The 26,407-nt window shown below is 39.6% G+C and overlaps 1 protein-coding gene across 1 annotated transcript in view; it reads right to left on the bottom strand.

The window, feature by feature from the left end:
- LOC111218660 (transmembrane protein FAM155A-like) overlaps positions 1 to 26,407 on the bottom strand; it is a 71,983-nt gene that overhangs the window by 25,721 nt on the left and 19,855 nt on the right. The window lies entirely within an intron of this gene.

Here is a 26,407-nt window from a genome sequence, read left to right on the forward strand (position 1 = left end):
AAAAAGATACCGATATTAGGGTGATATAAATTAGATAATACTAGAATTTAACTCACCTCAAAACAAAAAAAGGAGCACAGACTTACTGACGTTGTGTTCTGGCAAATAACCACATCGCAAGCTGTATTATTTGTCCGATATTTGCATGAAAAACCCTCCAAACACCACGAACACGGCCGAGAGGTCACGTTTAGTGACTCGAATCAGCGCAGGTGACGCCTAGCAGACAGCTAGCGGCTAGACAGCTAGTGGCTGGACACCGAGCGGCTCACTGTGTATTTCTGTTGGCGTCTAGCAATGCTAGCATCGTTGAGTTTCAACCTGTGGTTTGTAAGAGTAATATAATTCATATCTTGTGAGTTTGTAGTACATATACATCAGTCTGCTATTGCACATTGAATAGATTTTATACATCAGTCTGCTATTGCACATTGAATAGATTTTATGTGAATGTGTACAGCATTAAGGTGGCACCTAGGCTCTGACCTTGTGGCCCACACACAATATTAAGCTCAGCACAGCAGGAGGAGTGGGGAGCGATGATACTAACTTGCCCGTCAAGAGAAAGGTAGACTCAGAGTACACAGGTTACAAGGGATAGCCACAGAGGACCGTGATACATAGTGTATGGTCCTGGATCAGGTTAAGAGCAACCTCTCTGAGGCTGCTTTCACATGACACGTGACATGATACTTTCATTGCTCAGTGAGAGATCAAAAACATTTAGGGTGTTTGAAAACACGTGCATCTACTGCCTCAGGTGCAGTGTGGCCTTAAATGTTCCACAGTGCACAAGCAGTTACATAACACAGAAATGCCAGGATGTGTATTGCCTGCGTACCCGCTGGACCAGCTTTGTGGCATCACAGCAGATTGTGTCATCTCTACGTGACTGGTGACTGCCCCCCTGCTGGACAGCACGCCAGGCTTCACTTTTCTTATCATTTAACTCTACAATTACACCACCTCTCATCCTCTAAATCACTAAGTGTAATTTAGTTATATCAGAACAAAAACAATTCATTAAAGGTTTCTGTAAACTCTCTCAATCTATGTTCAGCCTAACCTGTCAGAACAAACAAAGAAGTATCTTATGTAATACAGTGTAAAAGCCCTCTATCAATTCTGAAAAACTATACACAGCAGGCACTGGTGTGGAGTTATTTTCCACTTTACTGGAGGTTCTTTCTAAGAGTACCTTTGTAAAAGATGGAGTGATGGCAAATATGTATGATAACAGAGCAAACAAGCATGTCTCATGGGGGATTCACTCTATTTCTCCGCATTATTCGGTTTGATAGTAGGACTTCGGTCTACCAGCTTACAACCATGTCTTAATGTCTCCATCATTTAAATAAGGTCCCCTGACTCCCTGCTCAGCTAAATGTCATCAGCATGCGAATGCAGTAGCCACAAACCTCCCATAAGTGGCTTCTGCCTCTAAGCCTTGAAGGAAAAGGTTCCTGCCTTAATATGCTAAGTAAAGATGAGCGCCCCAGTGCTCTCCTGGCCTGTATCACTTATTAATAAAACAGCTAAGAGGTCCACACTCTGGGGTTCTGATCAATGCTGAATCGCTTAATGCAGTTTAGTAGGCCTGTGTGTGTGAGCGTGTGTGTGTCTGTGTGTGTGTCCGTGCTAACGTGCAAATGCCTGTTTATGTGATGTGTAAACATTTGTTTACTTATTATGTGAACTTGATAGATGAGTGCTTGACCCGTGTTTAAAAAGGTGACATGCAAAATGAGGCAATCACCTTGCAGCAGCGATGTAGATATGTACTACAGGATGCATCATTACATTCTGTCATCACTGTTGGGCGATGAAAACGTTGGAATAGAACAAACTTCTGACTGTAGCTTTGTGTGGCCAGAGAGGGCAATGAAGCGCTGCTTTTAAGTCTGGTGTTAAGTTACTCTTTAATTCCATTACATTAGGTGTCTGGTCAAAGTTTTCCAAGTTTGGGGCATACATTGGGTGAACTTATGACCTCAGTATTTCTATAATTCTGGCTTTGGCCTTGACCACAATATTCCTCCTTTGAATCCAGCCAGGACCCTTTATCACATGTCATCATATCCTATCACTGTGTTTCCTCTCTTTACATACAGCCATACTATCAAATAAAGGCCAAAGTGCCATAAAAATTAAAGTACAAATTCTCTGTTCTTTCTCACCAGTTTTAGGAATTACCCTCCGCCTGCCCTGCGTAATACTTGTTTTTATAAGATAAGCAAGTGAACTGCAGTAGAGGGTAAGAATAATTAGGTTTCAACCCATTTTCACAGACTAAATTTAATTTGATGAAGAACAGATGGGTACATGATTTCTCAGGGAGAACATTTACAGTATAAGCACAAAGGACCCTCTTCCATTCTTTACTGTAAATTTATGTGTAGCGTGCGTGCGTGCATTTATGCTTGTGTACATACATATATTTTACAGTGGCTTGTCTGACTTCTCAACAATGGCTGACTATAGTTCATCCCCCTTCTTCTAAGACTTTCCACATATTTTATCTTCTGAGTTACTGTATGTCATTAAATATATTGTATCTTCCCTTCCAACTTTTCTGCTTTCCTATAAAGGGCTCCGTCTGTCTTTGACTTCTTTTGTATTTTTTTCCTCTCTTTTAAGTTTTGGCCCTTTCTTTTGGCCTTGCTTGAAGTAAATGTAAAAAGTTACTTCATTCACAGCTGGGAGCGAAAATAGCATAAAACGTTTTGAAAAGTTGACCAAACTTGAAAAAAAAAAAGAAAACTATATTATCGGGAGCACAGTTAAAATAGTACTTGCTCAACTCCTCACTTCACTTCTAGATCTGTACTTCCACAGCACCAGCCAAGCGAGTGTGTAGCTATAGTGAAGGAAGGGCATCCTGAGGTGATGTTAAAACAAATCAAAAGAAAAGAATATATGTCTCCTAACCACAAGTTGAGATAACAACTTTTGACAGCTGGTGAGAGGTATGATGTGGGTGAGAAGAGGCTAAGGATGCAGCATGGTCAGGACAAATAGGCTGACAAAGAGATCAACAGCTGCGTCACATACTAACTCATTTCTGCCCATTCATTTTCTCAGTGCGAGCTGCCACTGGAGCTGTTGTTGCTGTTGTTAGCTACAGTAGCAGGTTATCACTCCCTCCGCACACGTAAACAAACCAAGTTCACAGGCCAGCATGATACGAGTAAGATACATTCCTTCCAGCTCCTCAAGGTGTGCAAATTTGTGCGTGCGAACGAGGACTGTTTGTATATAAAGTGTGTAATGCATATAAGTGCTACTTTCTATTTCTTGTCCTTTTCAATACACATTTTCAACTGATTCACTGTTTTTACATGTTTTTATGTTTTGTTTCTCCTTTTTACCTTTTTTAGTGGATTATTTTCTGGGTGTGAAATATATAACTAAGGAATTGTTCTAAACCACTACTTCTTGTGTTGTAAGAGGTTTACCTGCATGTCTTCCCTTACAGAACATGCAGCACTGAGATAAAGAGGCAGCAGACAAGCTACTGCTTGTCTGAGATGAAGACGAGCAAACACAGAGATCTTAGTTCTGGACTGTTGTTGAATCAAGCATGTCTTTGTGTCGTTCTGTGTCTTGGTTGACCATGTGTCATTGTTGATCACAGATACAAAGACTATGGCTGCAGTATCACTTTCTATTTGCAATAGTTGGTAGAACATGTGTTCACTACACCAACTCCTGAGGTCTGAGATCCTGAGATTGAACTTTTATCTGCCAACAATGATGTATTGTATGACTCCTCTATGTGATCATTTTTAAAAAGTACATTTACATCAATGGAGTAACAAGCATTGGTTGTTCTGCTCATACAGCAGCAAAATACACATATTGTAAATTATGTTATTTGCTTGTTAAACATTTACACAAAGTTTATCTTTCCAAGAGAAAGAGTTGCAGTTGTCCACAACCACCAACCAAAGCTAACATTTAAAAAAAAAAAAAAAAAAAAAAAGGTATTTGCTGTTAGATGGTACAGTATGGATTACTACACTGTATGATCTAGATATGGCTAGTTTCAAGGCCTCTAAGCCAGAGTTATGCAGCTCTGATGCTGCTTGGTTTTGGTACACCAAGGTTACTGGAGTGACTAAATGCAGGATAGGATGGCTGTAGCAGAGGTTTGTGAGGGAGGAGGGAGAGACATGAGACAAAGATACTGGATGAAAGACAGTTAAGGTTATTTAATATAACCCATATTGCTCAATTGTCGCAATTTGCAACAAAATGTATACGCCCTCTCTGAATCATAACTCAGTCAAATCTGAACAGACTGAAATGATACACATGGTTTTTATTTATTAATTTATTTTATTTAATCTTAATTTAATCAGTCAGTCTCATTGAGATTTAGATCTCTTGTCCAAGAGATTCAGTGTGACGTATTCTTTCAGAGGATTATCTCCTGTCCATCTCAAATAAACCTCCATGAATTTGCTAGAAATCATAGAAATAGATGTTCTTTATCATCACGTTTTCAAGTTTTCCTCAGCATCAAAGAAATCCATAGTTTTATAGCAATAGCTCTCTGTTTATCCGTGGATACAGTGCAAACAGAAACTGCTAATAGCTAATTCAGCATATTGTTAATGGTGTCAACGAAAATATAAACAAATATAGGATATTTTTAAACTATTTTTAAAAAGGGGACAGCAGTTGAAGTCCGGCTAACTGATTGCATTGTGGGAACTGCAGTTCCAAAACTATGTCCTCCCAAATCATTGCAAGACAGTGCACAATTGACAAGTAGTGGATGGTGGGTGTTGGGGAGGGTGCAGTTGTCCCACAGTGTCAGACTTTGAAAACCCTGTGCAGTAATCCTTAAGGTAGAGACTTTAATTTCTCTTCAAAGAATAAGTGAACATATAAAAACCAAACATGGACTGCAAACTTTACTTGACATGCTTGACATTTTTATCAATGGTGGTAGCATGGCACAAGGAATGGCAATGTTGGTTGGTCATCCACTTTGGTCTGGACCGAAATATCTTAACAAGTGTATGGATCCCCAACAATTCTGGACAGACATCCGTGGTCCCAAGAGGATGAATCCTACTTAAGATGTTCGTAGCTGCCACACACACGCCACGGATCCAGTGTGTTCCCGGTATGAGATTTGGTACAGACATCCACCTTGCTCAAAAGATGAATCCTAATGACTTGGTGACTCTAACATATCCCCTATGTCCCCTATTTGCTACACATGTTCAGTCACCCCTCAGAATGATTTGTCCAATACTTTAGATCCAAATATCAAAGTAAAACTAATGACATTCCCATCAGCCTTGGCTTTGCCTTGTATCTCATGCTAGTTATCGCATCCTAGTAAAAACATTATACTTACAACACAACATGTTAGCATTGTCATGAGAGTGTCAACATGCTGATGTTAGCTCACAGTGCTGGTAGCATAGCTGTAAACTCTTAGTCTTGTTCAATATTCAGTCGGTACTGTATTGTATTGACACCAAGCCCTGCCTTCAGTTTTGTTGAAGGAGAGACTGATATCATGATAAACTGGTGTGTTGACAAATCATTAAATGGGTCTCATGAATAGGGTCACTAAATCAATCTTTCAAATATTGCCTGTGTAAAGTGATCATTGTATGGTGGGTGTTTGCGCGTTTTTCTGTGCCTGTTTTAATGTATGTAAAGCTGAGAGCGAGTGAGGATAAGTCTGATGCTCTGTAAAGTGAGCGAGAGAAAGAGAAATCGGGGGGGGGGTTTAGCTCTCACAGAATGCACAATGGAGCGAGCAATGAGACAGGAATGTCAATACACCCTATGAGCGAAGCCTGAAATACGTAAACGTGCTGCCGAGTAGAGACACAGTAGGACAGTCTCAGCCTTGAGGTGGTGCGTGCATGTGTTGCAGTCATGCAGTATATGTGTATCCACTCTGTGTAGGTCAACAGCTACCAGCACCAACGGCATTTCCCAGACACACAGAAATCAACTGCACACACACCAGACAGAGTGACATCTTAGAGTCTCAGAGTACCTTACAAGGTCAACTCACAATTTCCTTGTCATCAAAAACGCAATAGATTCAAACTGTAAGACGTCAGTAGAACAAACAATCACAGTTTATACTGATAAACACACACCACAACAGCATTGTGCGGCGCTTGTGTATTGACTGAGTGAGGGAGACAGATGGTGACTCATACCCCACTTTAGATTGCCAGCACTACATTTCCCATGAGGCCACTCGTAACGCCTGCTGTCAGAGGCAATGTTCTTCCTGTTTTTCTGTGATTGGAGTGCAGCCTCATGGGAGAAGGTCAGATGTCAGGGCAAAAGAGGGTGACCCGAAGCAATACGTCACTGAGGAAGATTGCGAATAACATCAATTAGTTATGTTTAATGTAGTCCAGAAGTTACTTTCAAATGAAGTGGTCTAAAACCTGCTGTACTGTTCATTTCTTACATTCCCCAGAATGATTTTCAGTAACCTCTAAAGAGCATCAAGTGAAATTTTTGGATACTTTTGTCACATCATATATTTTCGATACAGCCTTTACATCTATAACAATTCATCTGTTTTAATTGTTTATAAGGTATTCATTATTTCATCAAGTTTATGTGTGACTGGGTGACTAATAATACTGGTTGCTAGTTCAGACCAAGTGAAGGTCGCCGCCCTTATTCAAAACACAGTATGTCTTGTTGACGTGTCCTCTGAGGCAGCTGTCAGCAGAGACATTAGTATCACTTCCTATTTTATCATGGGTTTGTCCCTGTTGAACTTTGATGCAGAATGGAGTCTAGCAAAAGGGGGCTGTAATTAACAATCACAATCGTTTTCCAGAGCCCATTCTGACAGCTTCAAACAGTCAAAGATATTTCATTTACAATGATTCAAAATAAAGAAAAGCAGCATTTGTGGCATTTTTACTTGACTATACTGTGTGCAAATAGTTGCCAATTAATTTTCAGACTATCTGCAAGTTGATGAATAATGTCATTATGTCAGCAATATTATAATTAAGACCAAAACCAGACTAACTTTTGATGAATCAGATTCTTCAAAGTGTTTGTTCTATTAGATTTTATTGTAAATGGGGGTAAAAAAAAGGAGGGTTTCACTTCTAATTTTGATGACATCTAGCTGTTTCTCCTTCTGAGTTTGAATGCTCTATCAAATGAACGTAATGTAAATTACCATTACCCAGTTTACTGGGTAGTGGTACACACTGTTACAGACTGGACACATAGACCTAAACCATCAGATATCATGGACAACATGCCTGATAGAAACATCACAGGTTTTCATGGCAAGAGGGTCAATACTGAGGGCGAATTAGTACTTTTAAATCATTGATGCTCTGATATGTTGGCTGCTGTCATACTAGCATGTTTGCTACAGAGGAGCTGAAGGCAGGCTGAAAGGTCTTTCTAGCCACCTTGTAATGCCCTTAGGCTATTGCTTAGAGCTCTTTTACATTTCCTGTGAAAGGAGAGTAGGTTTGATGCACTATGAGCACTGGAGCGTGTGTGTTTGTGTGTGTGTGTGTGTGTGTGTATATGTGTCAAATATGTCTACAGAGGCAGACAGATCCTCACCTTCAGAACTGCGAGCTGACAGCTACTGGTCAGATGCTGTGGGCTCTGAGGAAGACATCAGTCTTCCTCCATAAAGGAAAGTGAGTCAGCTAAAGCTCCGAGAAATTATTTCAACAATAACACGGTCAGAGTCAAAGCCACACAAAAACAACTCATCCAAATTCACGTGTATGCCCTCCACAGTCGCAGGAGGAATAGCGAAACAAGCGTTCATGCATTTAATGTGTTGGTGTTTTACAGTTCGTCCATGCTGCCGTATTTGCTTCATATTTTCATATTTGGACTTTTTCCAAGCGATTAAGCTGACATGTCCAATGTGAGAGCAAACAGGAAGCAGTCGTACATCACCCGGCATTAATAGAGCGGTTTCCATGACAACTGCAGACCTACTTCCACCAACAGCACTTGTTAGGAAGTATGAGTGGTGAAAAGTGCAACCATGTTTTCCATGCTTTTACACTTTCTGTTAAAGGTTGAATTTATCATCTATTAAATTGTATTAAAGCAGGCTCCTGAAGCATGATGAAGGCATTTTGTAATGAATGTCATTCATTCAGTCATTCGCTATCACACACTCATTCACTCAGCCACAGGATAGTTAAATTCCAAATTGGCCTGGGGCAGGGAATAACTTTCAAGGGGAGTATTCAGTCTAGTGCTAAGTGACACTTTTACGTGATTCAAGGTTTAAAGTTTAAAAACGTTCCTCCTTTTTTATCTTTATCCTTGTGACTCAGAAAATTGCAGTGTTCATCAGACTCATGTTTGTTATATCAACATATCCCAGCTAGCATATTCAGGTTTTTCATACATTCTCCCACATATTGTAAACAGAATATGTTGTTTACGTGTGCCAAGTTAAATACAGAACATTTGAATATCCAGAAAGTAAATGTCTGTGAAAACACTCAATGGAAAGGATTAGGGAAGGAAAAGTTGGCTCAATCCTAAAAACAAACAACTATATTACAATTGATGATTTTCTAACAGATTCACAGAATACAGAACTGATTCCCAATTATATTTCATCTTTGTGCTGTACATCAGACGTGGCCTACAACATGGCTATATAACTATAGCTTTGAGTTTAGTGCTAGCCACTGTTTTAGCAGTTGCTGAAGCCAGGAAATCCGTATGTGGACAAAGCAAGAGAAGACACAGGACTGAGGACAGATAAGGAAGTGGCAACAAATCCAAACACCCAAAATGATGCTTAATCAAACTGACATATACCTCAAACCCTGGCCATGACAATCATGCGGGAGCTATCTGATGTTGCTAACTTTCATGACAGTTAAACTAGGAAATGAAAAAATAAATGTAGCAAATGCACCAGCAAACAGCAGGGAAGATGAACTAGCTTATGTAAACTTGGATGTTCACAATGCAGGTTTTAAAAATATAAAAATAATTGGCTTTGCAGGAGCTTTATGACAAGTAAAATGCCTTCAACACATTTGTAAGGCATAAAAGATTCACACAGTCAGTTCTGATCTGAAACACTGAATGTAGGCAAACTGTTTACGAGAAAGCTCCACAGGGTACCTTTAATGGGACAACTCTTATAATCCCCATCAGAACACAAATGAAAAGGTGATAATTAGGACATTTCTTGACTGTTAGAGTATTTCAAGACTGCACTACTTTATAGATGCTATGCTGTTTTTATCTGTTCTTGGCAAGCCAAAAGACACAGACTCAGCATTCAGGGTTAGGGTTGTGCCTTCTTCAGAGATGAGAAACATGTGTTTTAGATTATTTTCCTATTATGTTTTTAGAGAAGACCAGTACTGAAATGCAGTTCTAGTTTGACTGCAGTTAATTAATGAAGGAATAAATAGTAATTTAGCAATCGTATGTTTTTGTAATGATTCTTAGGATAAAATATATTTGTTTGTTTTTTCAATAGTTGCAATCCAATCTACCTGCAAGAATGTGCAAAAGGTCAATGGTCTATCATATTAAATGATTCTACACTTACATATATACACACATACTTTTGCAACATGCCTTGTTTTCATGCATTTTACTCGTCGGCCAAAGACTCCACTGGGAGAATGACCGGGCTGCTGTACATGTGCCTGTAGCTCTCACTGATAAACGAGCAGAGGGATATTTATGAACATGTGATCAATCAGCTTATTACGGTTATCTGATAACATGGTTCCTCTGACACGCAAGTAGACACACAGACACGAACACATAATGCTGGTCATGATGTGACCAGCAATCTCCTCTGAGATCAGTCTTGATTCTTGTAATATCAGTTAACAAACTGAACCCAAACAAATGTACTATACTAGTATCTCATTCCCCCTTGTGTGTGTGTGTGTGTGTGTGTGTGTGTGTGGGGAAAAACACCCATGTTTGTGTGTTGACATTTTTTTTTCTATGATTCTGTGGCTGCAAATATGGAGAGAGGGTTTTGGTAGTTCTCCCATATTTAAGTTTTTTTTTTTTTTTTTTTTTTTCAAAAGTTCTGTGACAAAACATGGCTAATACTGCCAGTTGACTGATGTGCACTCATGACTCTATTCAAAATTTATGCAGTGACGATGTTGTAAAATTCATGCAAGAGTTAATTATTCATGTAAATACTTTGTTTTAGATTCACTTAATAGCATTTCTGCTGTATTGGAGAGTAGACCTTATTGAGAGAAAGGACGCAAGGGAGCAAAAGAGTGAGAGATAAAGACGAAGCCACAATCAAACTGGGAATTTACCAGTATACACGATAGACAACCACTCAGACATCAGGGCGCCAAATATGAATACTTAATGTCTGCACAAACAACCTATTATATACAGCTTATTTCCGAGAGCAAATACATTTTGTAGGAAACATAATCGTGTTCAGATTAGATTTTCTGTTAATCTAATGAGGATATGTTGTCAATTGACGTCTGTGGCAAAATGTTCACAGCCAACATATTTGTTTTCAGTCAGAATATCAGATCTTGCAGTACAATAGTCACTTGTAGTGACTACAGCATTATTAAATTGTTGAATTATTGCTTTTTTTATTATGTTAAGGCTCCCACAGCACTCAGTTAAGGTTAGACAAAAAGTTCAGATGCAATGTTTTTACATTCAAGCAAAACCGCCATCTTTCACAGCTGTGGATGTGAACGCAGGTCTACGGTGTGACAGTTGTACACGTGCAATCCAGCCCAACCACCACCTGGTGACTCCGCTGCGGTTGATAAATGGAACGGTTCTTTCATTCATAAATGCAGCCCGTGATTATGCTGCCACCTCAACGTAATTTTTTAAAACAGCTTAGTTGTATAACAATATAATTTATAGTAGACCTAGTTGGCACAGACAACACAGATGAGCCTGAAAAACCTACAGTTGTGACGGTCATTCATTTAAAAGGTGGTCATATTTAATTAACATACAGTATGTCATACTTGATGCTAGACACCTGCTCAGAGGCAAGTAGTCAAAGCACCAAACACTGAGTCATTACTGTAAGAGTAATATTTTTACAATAACAAATGACTGATGTGTGATGAGAAAGGACGGAACCAGAAAATTATCACTCGACTCTGTGGTTTTCCGTCGGCTACAATATTTCTAGCATCTTTTCCCTCATTGTTTGCTTAAAACTTAATACTGTCTTGGTTCACTCTCACTACTCTCATAGCATTGTTTTTGGCCACAGCTAGCAGCTATTGTTTAGCAACAAAAACTCTAAAAACCCAATGTACATTACCCCAACAGCAGACAGACATACTTACATGCTTCCCTCTCACTCACACAAGACTGTGGTTGGTTGTGTTGGGCAGTTTCCAGATGCGGCTGCTTGTGTGCGTGTGTGGGTGCTTGTGTGGGTGCACGCGACTCATTTACTTGCACAGTGACTGAGGTACTAACTCTCAGTGGGACAGTATGAACAACATAGTCAGATTAACAGAAGCTATTTAATTCAATGTTTATATGAAATAAAGGCTTAATTGAGATTAAAAGAAAGTTAACTTATTTATGAAACAATTGTATCCACTGAATGCGAGCAATTAAAAACAAAGCAGATCACAATGATGCTTGAAATGAAAACTTATAATCTCCTGCGATATGCAGATTTATACATTTTTAAAACTTCAACACTGACTGGTTTATTGAATTACCTCACAAAATGATTACTCTGTTTAGTGTAACACACACATCGATAAACTACACACAGACAAATACATATTCACCCAAGTGCACACAGGTGCTCTAATGTGTAACTGATTGAATTTACGGCAGCCTAAGCCTGGTGAGCGGAGCCTAGAGATCATCCATGGCGTGTGTTTAGAGGTCCCCCAGGACTATTAAATCAGCCCAGAGTGGATCAGGAAGCCATTGCCATAGCGACGGGCAAAAGAAGGGGACTGATTTACAGTGGCCCCACCAAATGCTGTAAACACATCCCACTACCACAATCAATCACACACACACACACAAAGACACACATCCGGGTCTTCCTCCTTTTCCTCCCCTTAGCCATTTAATCTTGTAGTTGATGGTGTAAAGCTGGGTTCTGTTCCTCAACGCAGAGGTCTTGAACAACAGTCAGGAGCCCGCCACGGCCCAGTAGCTGAGGAGGTCCAGTTTAACGAAAAAGGGTGGTGCACCTATGTGATGTTATGGGGACTTAACAAACTGAACATGTTACTTGACATGTTAGCTACCAGTTAAACATTTGACAATAATTATTCCGGTGGCGTAGTTATTTCCAAAATCACAAGCAAATGTTTCAAAACTATATATTATTTATTCGTAAATAGGGCAGCACACTTACTCGAAATATTATCTAAATCACTATATGGCCAAGTGCAATGTCCAAGATGTGTAAACGGTGTCACAACCTACATAAATGAAGCATTGAAGTGCTGCAGAGATGCCCATGCCTACTAATGATATTCTCCAGACGTAAAGGAATATGTTTGTTTGGTACAAGCCCCAACAAAATTCACATCATCATCATTTCTATATTTTTTTCAGTGCAAATTAAATGCTGACCATTCCAACTGAAGTCGTGACTCATATCGCTTGTATCTGCGGAAATAATCGCAATCTGATTTAATTTTCGCCCTACGCATAAAAAATAAAATGGGAGTGGGATAGCTGCTGGTCTGGTTCCCGTTTCATTCACTCTCTCCTACTGTAGGTGGTGTTCTTGCATTTAGTTGATGATATTAATTTTCAAATGTCCTGATGTGTAAGTGTGAAAGAAAACCAATATGTTGTTGTCTGTTCCACTTTCCCACCAAACAGCGTGTTAAAAATGGCAAAATTTGCTTTTAAAAGTTCGTGAATTATTATGATGCTATTGATGGTCCACGTGTTTTCAGCCATAACCACTGAATGTATTAACAATCTGTAATTACCTCTCAGCAGTTTTCATTATTTGTGCTGGATTCTGTCTTTCTGGTGCTGGATTCAAATTGCCCCAATTCATGAGGGACTCATGTAATCCAGTACTGCTGTTTGTAATTTCATCTCACAGATAACAGCCTCACGGTTTACTCTTCACTCTCCAACAGCCATAGAAGAGCTGTATTAAGTTACTGCTAATGCAAACAGAGTAGCTTTTATTGTGAAGCATTTGCACAAAACACTATGTATTTGTCACTGCAATCAGTGCTGACTACACTCGTTCATTGAAATGTGTATAAAATAAGTCCTTTTTTGCATTCTTTTAATGGCTGATTAGTTTGAAATATTGCAGGTAGTAATGGAACAAGAAGGAGCAACCACACTGAGCTCTTAGATGAGGAGCTGCAGGTGACAGGCTGCACACCTTCAACTCTGACTGACTGCTTTATGAAAACAACATGAGTTTGTTTGGCTGCACTGAACACTAAACAGATACACCAGTTGTTCATCTGCTGTATTTCTGACAAAGTAGCTGCTCAACCAGTATTTGCTGTAGAACCTCACTTGCTGTTATAACCAGGTGTTGCCATATCAACCAGGACTGAAATCTTATTATAATTTCAATGTTGTCTATCTAAAACATCCTGGTTTACCTTGAACCAAAACCTTACAAGTTCAGTTTTTGGGAAGCTCCATGTTATGATTATTTCCCTCATGGTATATATCTATATTGCAGAATTGTTGCTAACAGGATTATCAGCCTTCATTTACCCTGAAGTCAGCCCACACCTGAGTACATGCGAATGAAACCCTGCAGTGTTCACCAAGAGAGAGATAGAAGGACAGAGGGAGGGAGGCGGGAGGACTCCGGAGCCCTGAATCTATAGGACAGGAGGAGATGTTAAGTTGGAGGTGAGAAATAACTGGTGCAATGCAGGTAAGTGAAGAAGAGGTTCAGCGGGGGGGTAGACGTGAGCGAGCGTCAGGCCTCTGCAGTGCTTTGCTGAAGGAGAACATCAATCCAGAGCCCACTTAGCTGCCATCACTGCCTTCAGACTCCAACGGGACCCCATATTCAGAGAACAGGAAGGACACGAGCCAGCCCTGCAGCATTGTACACCACTAACTACAAAATGCAACAGCATTATTCACTCTTATTATTGTCCCCATGTGTGCATTGCAATAAATACAATTATCTTGTATTCAGTCACTCACTTAATCATGCTTCAGTTTTATGAAAGCACTATTAAATCTACTGTCGTGTGACAAGGGTAAAAACAGTAAAGTAGCTTTTCTGTCAGTATGTTGCCATGCAGTCTTTAAATCATCGTGCTAATTGGTTTTGTTCTTGAGGACATTTTGTTTATTCTCCGTTTTTAATGACCCTCTAAACCCTGCCCTCCTCCTGTGACCCAGCTGCAGCATTTCTAATCGCTTTACAACTGACACAGCGTCTTTTCACTGAAGCGAAAATGCTGAAATGTGACACAAGGAAGAGTCCACCGCAGAATGTCTGAAACAGCGTCCATTATAAGCATAACTCGCGATGCTCTGATCTGTAAAACACTGGCCCAGTATCCATTTGTATCTGTATAGTTTGTGCGCATATTCTAGTCCCCTTCCCCCCGTGTTGTTTGGTTTGCCTACCATTAGAGTGTTGACAGACAGTGGATGCTCCATGCTGTGGAGATGCAGAGAGCGTGGGAGTTGATGGCCAGGATTATGCCACACAGCGCAGTAGATGCCTGCTTTATCACACTTAACCATTATCAGGAATCCATCTCAAAGAATCTGTACGAAGCAAAATGTACTTTTTCAAAATTCAATTCAAGTTTGAGGTTGTTTCAAAGCATACAGCCTGTATCATTTCCCATTAACTGAAGGCTGTCTTGCATCCAGTGGAAAACACATTATAGTATGTGAAGATGGACTTCCTGATTTTATTTACCCAAAGTTTTTCTTCTTGATAATGATGAACTTTATTTTAAATTCATTGTTCTAGCATAGTCTATTTTTTTCCACATGATTCTGTCTTGAATTCAATATTTCATGCAAAGAGTTTTCATTTTCATATATTTCCCAACCTGCAATATAATATAATGCAAAAAGTTCTGTGCCAGAAACATGTGTGTTGATGCCTAATTCGGTTTAGCCTCATACACCTACAGCGCATCTCTCAGTTTCTCTTTATCTCCCACACTGCAGATTAACCAAAGCTGTTTTTCTTAACCCATCCGTCCCCTCTTCTTTGCTCCTCCTGTCTGTTTCCCTTTTCATTTTCTTCTCTCCTCTCTCTAAATCTATTGTCTGTTACGATCTGATTCACTCAGAAAATATGCAGCATCGAAGTGTTGATAAATCATAAATTTCTTTATTGATGGCCACTCAACCAGAATAGATGGCCTTCATTAACTCTCACAAAGAACATAACCATTTTCAGACATGAAATCTGAAATGTAACATTGCCGGTTTGATGTATCTGTTAAAAGCTGTTGCGTTTATGTTCTGTACTGGAAGTATTCAACTGTGACTGAACCATAATAGTTGGAGGTTTGAATGCCTGGGCAATATTTTGGCCTCTGGTGAGTGAGTAGTGGAGTTGCTGCTGGAGAACAGCAATGAGCTGGAAAGTATTGATAACCATGGAGGAAAATTTCACCGTTTTTCAAACTTATTTAGCAGCTGAATGATTGTTTATCATCATGGCTTAAAGGTACCCTGCAGAGTTTTTGATCACTTGTGGCACTAAAAGTACTATGGAGTCTTTACGAGTCACTCTAATGGTTTCCTTATCTCATGCACTTGCAACTCACATTCTGGTGCAGGCCTATCCACTGATCAACAGTTAGCGGTAATGCACCAAGAAACGACAATGTCAGTGAAGACGAAGACTGCAAGTGTAGGATTCAAAACATTTCTTAAAATTCACTTTTGGGAAATTTTGTTTATGAGGAGGGAATTGCATTTAACACTCTTCTTAGCCCTCATGGATACACACAATGGCTTTTTGGTGAGAAACACTTAATGTCTTTGTTTACAAGATAACTCCACAGGGGACTTTTAATTAGAGTAATGCCAGCTGTGAGTGCAAGTGACACTCATCATCTCTTCTCACTGGTCCAACCAACCCAGACCCAGACTGTCCTAGTGTAAAAAACAAGCCCATAGTTGTCTGTGGAGCAGGTTCTTATGACCTAGAGTTACATTTTGTTGTTAGGTGTTACCTAGTGGCTGTAGTAATTGTAAGGAGCCGAAGAAGAAGTCTGGTGACGTAGTATATAGAGCAACAAAGTCCATGTTGGAAGGAGGTTGGGATGGATGGATGGATGGATAATCGATTCCATAGCAACGACTGTCTAATCTTAAAGAAGAACTTATTTTAATCCAAACCATGATCTTCTCCTAAACCTAACCAAGTAGTTTTTATGGAAAAACCTAACCAAGACTGCTTATAATTGTAACCATGGTGATGAATGTCTGGTACACCGCTGTGGGTACACTTTAAGTATTTATTGTTGAAACCACCACCACCAAAGTCTAATCCACCTGCCGCTGTAGCGGCACTATGTCAGGAAACACTCCTATGGGTCATATCAGAAAGAAGAACAAACACCCTATGGGGTTGTTCAGGTTGGAGGACAAGAACGATAAAATTTATAGTATATATAGTTTTATAGACTCATCTGACTCTATAAAAATTGTCTTTATCTATTTGTGCATAATATACGATATCTAAATTTTTCTGAGTGCTCTTAAAAAGAGTAACAAGACTTATATATATTTCATTAAACCTTGACTGTGTCATAGTTGATACAGTCAAGTATCAATTACTTCTGTAGGTCTGATCCAGTAAGATTGCCTTTACAGCTCTTGTGGAAAAGTAACGTAAAATTGCCAACAAATTCGAGGGAGCATAGAGAGACTAGAAGCGACGTTAAATTATAAAATGCTCTCTCTCCTTCCTACTTCAGCGCCACTGTAAGAGGTTGGCTCATCTAACTGATGCCATCTCCTCCTCATTGCCAAAACCCAGGCAGTTTTCCTTCTCCTAACTGGATTATCAGTAATCAATAGTGATTATGGGGTGGAGCTGCCCTGGCCTATAGCTGGGGTATAAGTGCCAGGAGTCAGGAGTCAGTAATCACTACAGCGGAGGGTTGGAGAGGGCCAGAGTCTTTTCTCAGCCAAATAACACCACTGCCAGGTCGTCACAGTTACACCAATCCATGCACACACAGGTATACACAGTCCTATGAAGAAACATTTGACGAGTAGACATGCTGTATATGTTCTATAGAGAAGCGTGCATCCAAAAACATTCACAGATACATACAGTATACACACACATACTGTAGATCACGCGATATACCTGGAAGCAAGAGACTGATCTAAAAAAAAAAATAAAAATTTAAAAAAAGTATGAACGTGAGTTATCACTCAGGATTATTTTCTGATACCCCTGAGGGTTCCTTCATGCCATGAAGACAATTAGTAGTCCTGAATCATAGCTGGCTAGAACCAGGAGTGTAGGAGTGAAAGCTGCTAAAAACAGCAGCAACAACACCCTGATGTGAGGGTGAAAGCTACTGTTGAATGCTAATTTTCCAACGTGAAACAAACTCTGTTCAGTAAAACATTGCAGGTAGGGGCTGCAAACTTGCCAGCTTGGATCTGAGTGGTAATTCATTTGAAGTGCAAAAGGGGCTCACGCTCATACAGGTGTAGCGGTGTAAAAGGTTGAGGATGTGTTGTATATGAAAGTGCTGCCTCGGATACTGTAACAGTATGGTGGCTTGGTTGCATAATGTCCTCAAACTTCTCACAGGAACGGTTCCATGCATTTTCTTCGACTGCTGCTACGCTTTAGGCTTCACGCTTTCTCATCGAATACGTGTAAAGTCATATAACAAACCGGCTCAAGGCCAATCAAACACTCACACAAATAAAAGCCATGTATGGTTGTATGAGGTCATTCTGCCAATGGAAGCTTTTTTTGATTCCTGTTAAACTGTAAAATATTGAAATCTGTATTATCAGTTACAAGAAATAATTTCTACCACACTTTCAGAATGTATAGTTTAAACTGGAGAGAAAGAAAAGACAAAATGTGCTTAATCCCTTTCTTCGGTGGCTGTTTTGAGACCATTTCCTCCAGATTTTTAAATTCCTCTATTTAATGCTTAATAACTGAGAGCATCACAGAAAGATGGTTAATGGTTTAAATCAAAGAAGACACAATTGTACCTTTAAATATATAACCCCCAAATTACCTAAAGTTCCCCTCCAGACACGTTTTAAAGTATGTAAAAATACTGTGCTATCATTAATATTTTGTTTAACATGGTTAACTGTTATCTGTTTCTGGACACTTTGGGTTTCAAATGAGAGTAAAATTGCACATTTATTCTGTATTTTAAGGGGTCAGAAGAAAAATGTAGCTTGCCGATCCACAAAAATCTCTGCCAGTTATCTCCTTAAAAAGTGAACAGTCATAATTAAACATTTTAATGCCAAATGCTGTGATAGTGACTGACTTTTTGGTGGTTGAGGATAATGTTATATAATTTCCCTTTGTTCCAGCATGTTGTCAATGGAGAATGTTGCCCCACGATGCAATGCAAAAAGTGAAAAGGGAAGAAGACATGAGAGAAATGAGTAGCAGCGATGTGACAGTCACAGCTTGGGAAACAAATGAACTAAGAAGTCTGTCAAAACACATTTTACAAGCTATTTATGGTGTTTGGTGCAAGAAGTGCGCTGAAGTCGAACATTCATTTTTTATTAGTACGAATATGAATGTTTGTATGAATACGTAAACTAAAAAAGAAAGAAAGAAGGAAAGAAAATACTTTAACTTTCAAAAAATGTTTTCCTGAGTAAAATGAAAAATCCATAGCTGCAATAACATGTAAGTCCCTTTATGATGCTACCTGTCATTATGAATGAATGGTTTCCTTTGGCTTTAAACCTCTAATTCATGTAATATTCATACTAATTACTGAGTACAAACACACACACACACACACACACACACACACAATGCACTTGGGTTTATCTTATACATTTGTAATTAACATGCAGACCTCGGTGGCTGTTCTCTTTGTTTTTTTCCTCTGGTCTTGCAGTGAGAAGACAAGAGTTGGAGAATTAGGTTTTCTGTTCCCCTCTGGGTTGATGAGCTCAATAAAGCATCAATCACAGCTCATGTGCATCAGTCTCTCTCTGCTCTGCTCTCTGCGGAAAACTTTATTCATGGATTGGCAAGACGCTGTTGCTCAGGGGACTCGCAAAACAACATAAAGCTTTTCATGTGCGTTCCTGGATGTGTGTGTGTGTGTGTGTGTGTGTGTGTGTGTGTGTGTGTGTGTGCATGTGTGTGTGTGCATGTGTGTGTGTGCATGTGTGTATGCTCGCCTCTGCATGTATCTTTTTCATTTCTAGATTTTTTTTTTGCTGCCAAATTACAGACCAAAACACAACTATAGAGAGACCTGATCAGGATTTCCTCCGTTTGTCTACCCGCTCACATACACTAGAGCTATTCATTCCAATGACACAAACACACACACACACACACTCACACTCACACACACACACACACACACACACACACACACACACACACACACACACACACACTACTCACTCCCTTATTGTGATATCTATGACTCATCGTGAGACATCTGTATCTTTTTTGGACCCAGTGTGATATTCTCACATCACAACATGCTTGTTGAAAAGAGAAGGAAACATTCTCACCTCTGTCTCAACATCTATTCCTGAAATCAGACCGATTTAGGAACCGGCAAATGCTCCGTGGAAAAGAGATGTTTTAATTAAGTCGTTTTTTAGCAACAGTGTCAAAAACTTTATATTTCCAAATGCCTTCTTTTTCTGTCTCTCGCTCCCTCTCACACACAAACAACACACATGTTCACTGTCTTCTCTCTCTCATTGCTCTTCCCCAGAAGCCTGAGGTAACTGGCATTTCTATGGTGTCTCTCTGAGGAAGGCAACACCTCCCGCTGCTTTCCTCAATCCTGCTCTTCCGTCCTCGATTATTCTTACCTCATGTCCTTGCTGTCTCAATCCTCGGGTCTCTAGGCCCTATTTTTGAGCTTTGACAGCCAAAGTTGTATATTCCTTTACCTTTTCTTTATTTTGAAGGTTTTGCTGTGCACCGAAGTGGGATAACAGTAGGGGTGTATCATTAGCGGTCCACTGGGGTGCTGCATTTCTGGTTTATAGCGTATGACTGTGCTTTGCATTTTGTGCTTCCACCTGCTCAAACCAGCACAAACAGTGCACTCAACAGAGTACAGAAGTGTTTGGTTACATTAGAGTGAAGAAAAACTGATATTTGTAACTCTTATAATTTACCCAGTTCCTGCATGTGTAGCTACGCCATGCATTTTATTTTCACTTTGACTATAAATCAGAAAACACATTCAGATGTATACAGCAGAATGCGAAGTCAATCCAATTATGCCAGCAGTGTAGACTTGAGATAAATGGAAGGTGGGTGATTCAGTCTCGTGCTTTCAGCATCAGACTGCTATAAAGTCTCGCAAAACTGAAACTTAGTGTAGGTCGAAATAATGATGTAAATAACAACAGCCATCATAACCATACAGTAGCACAGTTGTACTTAACATATGTTCTAACATTTCTGTGATTGCAAAACTCCTGGGCTGTCAAGATGGTTATAGTCAATTTGGGCTGCCCTACAAAGAAGCATGAATCAGAGAAGATGACTTCACCCTGTTTTCGCATCTTGAAAAAGTTTCTTGTTATGCCTTTAAGAGTCTTTTACAGTGTTTTTACAAGTGTGTGGTTTTTTTATGTGTACTCTTCCAAAAGCAATTGTTTACCTGCCTCCTTGTGCTCACCTTCTCTCTGGAAACGTATCACCAGAGGTTGGAATAGAGAAGAGTCTCGGCTGTGATACGTGATGTGCTAGAGAAAAATCATCGAGACACTTGCTTTGCTTAAATGTGAAGGAGGCATTTCTTTTCAGAAGTCTGCACTTCATGACTGACGAGTCGTGCACAAAGGAAACTGTCAATTAATGTAATATATAAAGGCTTATGTGGGACGTGCATTGCTGTGTACCACACTGTGTTTTTGGGCACTACCACTAGAGGCTTTATTTTACTACAATAATAATTATTAGAATTATTTTCAGCCCCATATTACCTATGATTGCTCTATGAATCACTGCGTTTCCAAATAAAATCACACATCATAAAGCATAATTAACATAAAATCTGAATTTGACTTAAAAGTAGGGGGATGCATCAATCAAATTTTTTGTTACCCAAAACCAATTCTTACTCTAATACACAGGGTATCTGCCAATACCAATCCAAACACGGAGCCCTTTTTTTCCCAGATTAAAAATCTGTACATTTTGTTTTCATTTCTGTTTTAGTTAACATGAAGCCAGGGATTGCTGTACCACTAAAACAGAGTCAGCACTTGAAAGTGTTGGACTGTTGTATATCCACATTATGACTCTGAACATCCTGTGGAATAATACAGTTTTCTTATAGGAGAAGGTGTTCTGGACTTTCATTACAATTATCAAACTTTTGCTACATCATGGTGGGAGAACGCTTAAAGGAGCTGATATAATGCTGATATATTACTGATACCAGACTGTAGCTAACCTCTAGCTATGTTTAATAATGGAGTACATCATATTTCACACTCTATCCAAGTTTACCTGGGTACACCACATACCTCTTGCTGCAAAGATACAAAAAACAGCACCTTAAACAGCACCTTGTTCCAAAATACTTTCTTTTCTTTTCTTTTTTTTTCTTCCTGCATCCACTTTCTCCTGTTTAGTGTGACTGCAAGAGAACTGCTCAAGTCCTGGTACTGTATTTGTTGTGAAGTGGAGGCCATCGGAAATAGGCTGGTACAGTAAGTGATGACTGTGCCGGCCACAATGACACCCATGAGCCTAGAGCTACAGCACACTCGCTCAGAACGTAGCACAGTCTCTAATTAACTAATGAAATATTAACCACCTATTCATTCTCCTTCTATTCTGTCTGCCTCCTTCTACACTTTTCTCTGTGTTTCTTATTACCCATCCTCTTTACCCCCATTTTTCATGTTCTTACATGCTGTACAGAAGAAGTCAAACCTCTGTAAAATTAAGTAGAGATACAAGATGTTCATGCGTATTCCCTGCTCTCATTTTCCATGCTATTGATTTAACACCACAACGTCATTATTTATAGGAATAAATCATGACATTTAAAAAGGAGGGGCAGCATTATAAAGAAAAACAGATGGAGACTGAGCAAAGCAAATCTAATGACATACTCTTTCATTGAAAATGCAATCCCATGTTAGGCTCACATTGGTGTGTGTGTGTGTGTGTGTGTGTGTGTGTGTGTGTGTGTGTGTGTGTGTGTGAGAGAGTGAGAGAGTGAGTGAGTGAATGCATGTATATGCAGGCATGGCTGTTTGGGTGTTCAAAAGCAATTTTCTTACATGCCCATAAAAGATGTTTTAGCAAAGATGGAGGAAAACAGAAACATTTTTTTTAAAATCTTTAAGAGCCACAATATACACACACACACCCAGTGCACAAAAGAGCCACATACACACACAAACACACACTAAAGGACAGCCACTAGGTCCATGTGCTGCTGTGATATTGGCAGCCCGGCTCAGTGCCTATCAATAAAGCTCTGGAACAGGCCAGGGGGCCAGGACCCCATGCTGTTCTCCCAGGTGCCTGATCTATATTAAGGTGGGTTTCCAGACCAGCTGAGCCAGCAGGGGGTGCAGAGCGAGGTGAGATGGGGCGGCCTGAACAGTTGTTGGCTACCTCCTGCAACGTCTCTCTCAAAGGAAAGCACTTATCAGCCACACAGACACAAAAGAGCAAGCGGGTTAACACATATTGCAAGAAATTTTCAAATCTTGTGGCAGAGACTTTGGGAAAGGAAGGTAGTGACAGCACCAAGCGAAGCATCACCAATTAGTGTGTTCATGACGGGAAGTGTAAAAATTACAGCATTGTAATTTCATTTATAATTGGTTTGTTTTTGGATGTTGTTGTTGATATCTGTTATCCACTCTATGCTCAAAACCTACTCTAAAATATTCCTATATACCTTAAATTCTCAAATAGCATTGAGTCCTCTTCAGCATCTTCCTCTTTTATCCTTAGAAAACCTGCATGTTTGTGTGTTCCCTCAACAACCCTGTTGCGCTGACGTGTGATGCCGAGTACAACCAGGGAACAACTAATACTCAGGCTCTCTGCTACCTTTCAGGACAGTGAGTTTATATTAGGTGACAAAGCTCCTGGTTCTCTCTCCTTGAGCCCAGAGAGAAAAAGTCCTTGATTTGAAACAGGTTTATATTAGACAGGCTTATTCCTAATACTTTTTATGCCTCTGTGCCGGAGACAGCCATGGCCAGAGGCATTACGTTTTCTTTTTGTCCATCCGTCCGTCCCATTCTTGTGAACGCGATATATCAGGAACGCCTGGAAGAAATTTTATTACATCTGGCACAAACGTCCAATTGGACTCAAGGATGAATTGATTAGGATTTGGCGGTCAAAGTTGAAAGGTCAAAGTCACTGTGACCTAACAAAACACCTTTTTGGCCATAACCTAAGAATTCAAACGCAAATACACCCATCTGCCTGTGTCTTGAGTCCCATCATGTACCATACACACCAAACTGTTAAAAACTGCTATCAACAGCTCTACCCAAAAAAAGAACCTGTTATGTTTAAACACAAACAGTGTGTTCAGGTACTACAGTGACATATGGTCCTTTTCTTCTTTACAGTGTTCTCATTTCAAGAATTATTCTTCCCAGTAGCAAGGCAGTATCACTGAAATATTCAGCAGGGGCTTTGTCACCTAATATAAACTCTGTGTCCTGAAAGGTGGCAGAGAGAGTGAGTATTGTGTTGTTCCCTAGCCTGCTCAGTTGTTTTCGACATTATTCACAGATGCCACATGGTGTAGAAGAAACACACAAATATGCAGGTTTTCTGAGGATAAAAATGAAAATGAAGATATTACAAAGGATGAATCATGAGGACAAGAACAGGAAACACTGTATGTTGGTGCTTTGCCCTGTTTTTAGTGATTGATTGAGCCCAAGAACCATTAGCATTGCTAATGTAATTCAGTGTTTCTTTTTAAAACATTAACTCATTGATTACAGCCGCACCGTTTACTGTTCACTCTCTCCAGCTGTAACAGAACTGTATTTAGAATAACTGCTAATACAAACCAAACAGTTTCTACTGCTGGTGCTTCACATTAAAAGCACTTGCCAAACACAGGGTGGTTTTTAGTGTGAGGCAGTAATACAATATGTATTTGTCACTGAGATTAGCACTGACAATGACTGTGCATCAAAAAAACACCCACAAAGCAAACAAGCCATGGTCATTTTCTACATTTTTTTTTTTCAGTGTTTCATTTGAAATTTGAAATGATATTATATTATACTTGTATTGTGTTTTCATGTTGTTTTCCCTGATGCTATACTTTCTTTGCATTGTTTACTTATCCTGTCATCAAATCAATTCATAGCTCAACATATTTCTGCCACCATTGAGTACTTGTTCACATTATGTCCACGGACATTAATAATACTTTCTGCATGAGTCACAGTGTGCAGACTTTTGTCTTATGTGTCAGTTTTTATGTTCTCATTACACTAAAAAAAGAAGAAGAAAGTTGAGGCTATTTCCTCACATAATTTAATAGCTTGAGCAGTGCTTGCCAACTTAATGAATTTCTTGTTAGATTTCATTGCGTCATGGAGAGGTGTTTCGAATATTTTGTCCACCCTATTTATATATCATTGTGAAAAGACTAAATATTAACCACCTCTTAGTATAACATAGTTCAACAGGACCACAAACTGCCACCTCCAAATAAGCCTTAAGAGTTGAATCAATATCGCTCTAAAATGGAACATTTAACCTTAAAGGAATTTATTTGGAGTTGGAGTTTGGCTATTGCTACACAGTGTTAGCATTAACAGTTGTTTACTTAGCAATCTGGCAAAGAGCTTCCGCCATTGTTGCATTTACAAGACAAGAGGTTATAATAAGCAGTGCCACTTGGACTCGGTATCGGAAAGTGACGACACGGGCCGATCAGGCCGTGGCTACCTGGTTAGCATGCTACCTTCAGTAAAGGATAGAAATAAAAGCAAAACAAGAGGGTTGCTTTCAGCGTGTTGAACTCTTCTAGACTGGTCCTTTAAAGAAGCTTTTTGTAAATTTTGGTATTGGCACATAGCCAACGTTAGCATAAACAACTATTTACTTGCACACTGCAAAATTTCAGAGAAACGTTGATGAAATAGATGCTATGTGGCCAGTTAAGACTACATTATTCAGTCTTCAGCCACAAGGTGCTTCATTATCATGGTGACTGTCTATGGCTTTCAGTCCTGTGTGAGATTATACAAAAGGCTGATAATAAATCCAAAGGGATTTAAGACCCATAACTGATTTGAAACTATGATTGTAATAGTTTATAACAAGCCAGTCATAAATGTTCAGCAAAGCCCATGGAAACGCTCTCATATTCTCTTCTCCCTCCCTCTCTCTATCAGGAACACCTGGAAAGGACAAAATCTACCTTTCATCACCAGAGGTTGATAACATCGGGCTTCAGAGAGGCCATGCTGACACAGGACAAAACATACACAGGTGTGCAGCTGACACTGACTCTGTCTCCCTCTCTCTCTCTCTCTCTCTCTCTCTCTCTCTCTCTCTGTTTGTGAGTAAAGCAACAAACACAAGCACACACTGCACATTGTGCACACACACACAGGCACTTACATGTGTAAACCTCTGACAGTTAAGGGGGAAACCTTACAGAAGCTGCAGGTGTGATATGTCCAGCTGCTCTAATATCATCTGTCACAGAAATCTCCGCCGTGTGGAATCGTATGACCTTTAATGTAATAGGTTGCAGTATTGGTATAGTTGCTCTGAAATATTCTGACGGCCAGGCTTACGAAAAAATTGGACCACCAATATGTCCAGACAGACAGGCTACTGTTGAACACACAGAAAACAAATGAATTTCATATGGACCATGCATCTTGGACTGTAAAATATCAATATGAACCATTCTCACAGCAGCTTTGCATCTCTCACTCACTGATGCACTATCTATCAATTTGATCTCTTTCATATATGGCAGAAATCACATCATGAATCACAAGACTGAAGTTCCTGTAACTGCCTCACTTAACTTCATATATTTGTCAACAGTGTGGTCAAACCCTGGTGGTTTTCCTCTATCTCCTACATCTACAGAGCATTCAGAAAGTTTTCACAACTCTTTCTTGCTATGCTTTTTTCTGCCTTGTGCTGTAATCCTTTAAATTCATTTTCCCTCATCAAATATACTCTGAATTCCCCATAATGACAAACTGA

The sequence above is a fragment of the Seriola dumerili genome, unplaced genomic scaffold (assembly GCF_002260705.1).
Source record: "Seriola dumerili isolate Sdu_G_001 unplaced genomic scaffold, Sdu_1.0 BDQW01000052.1, whole genome shotgun sequence".
Taxonomy (NCBI): domain Eukaryota; kingdom Metazoa; phylum Chordata; class Actinopteri; order Carangiformes; family Carangidae; genus Seriola; species Seriola dumerili.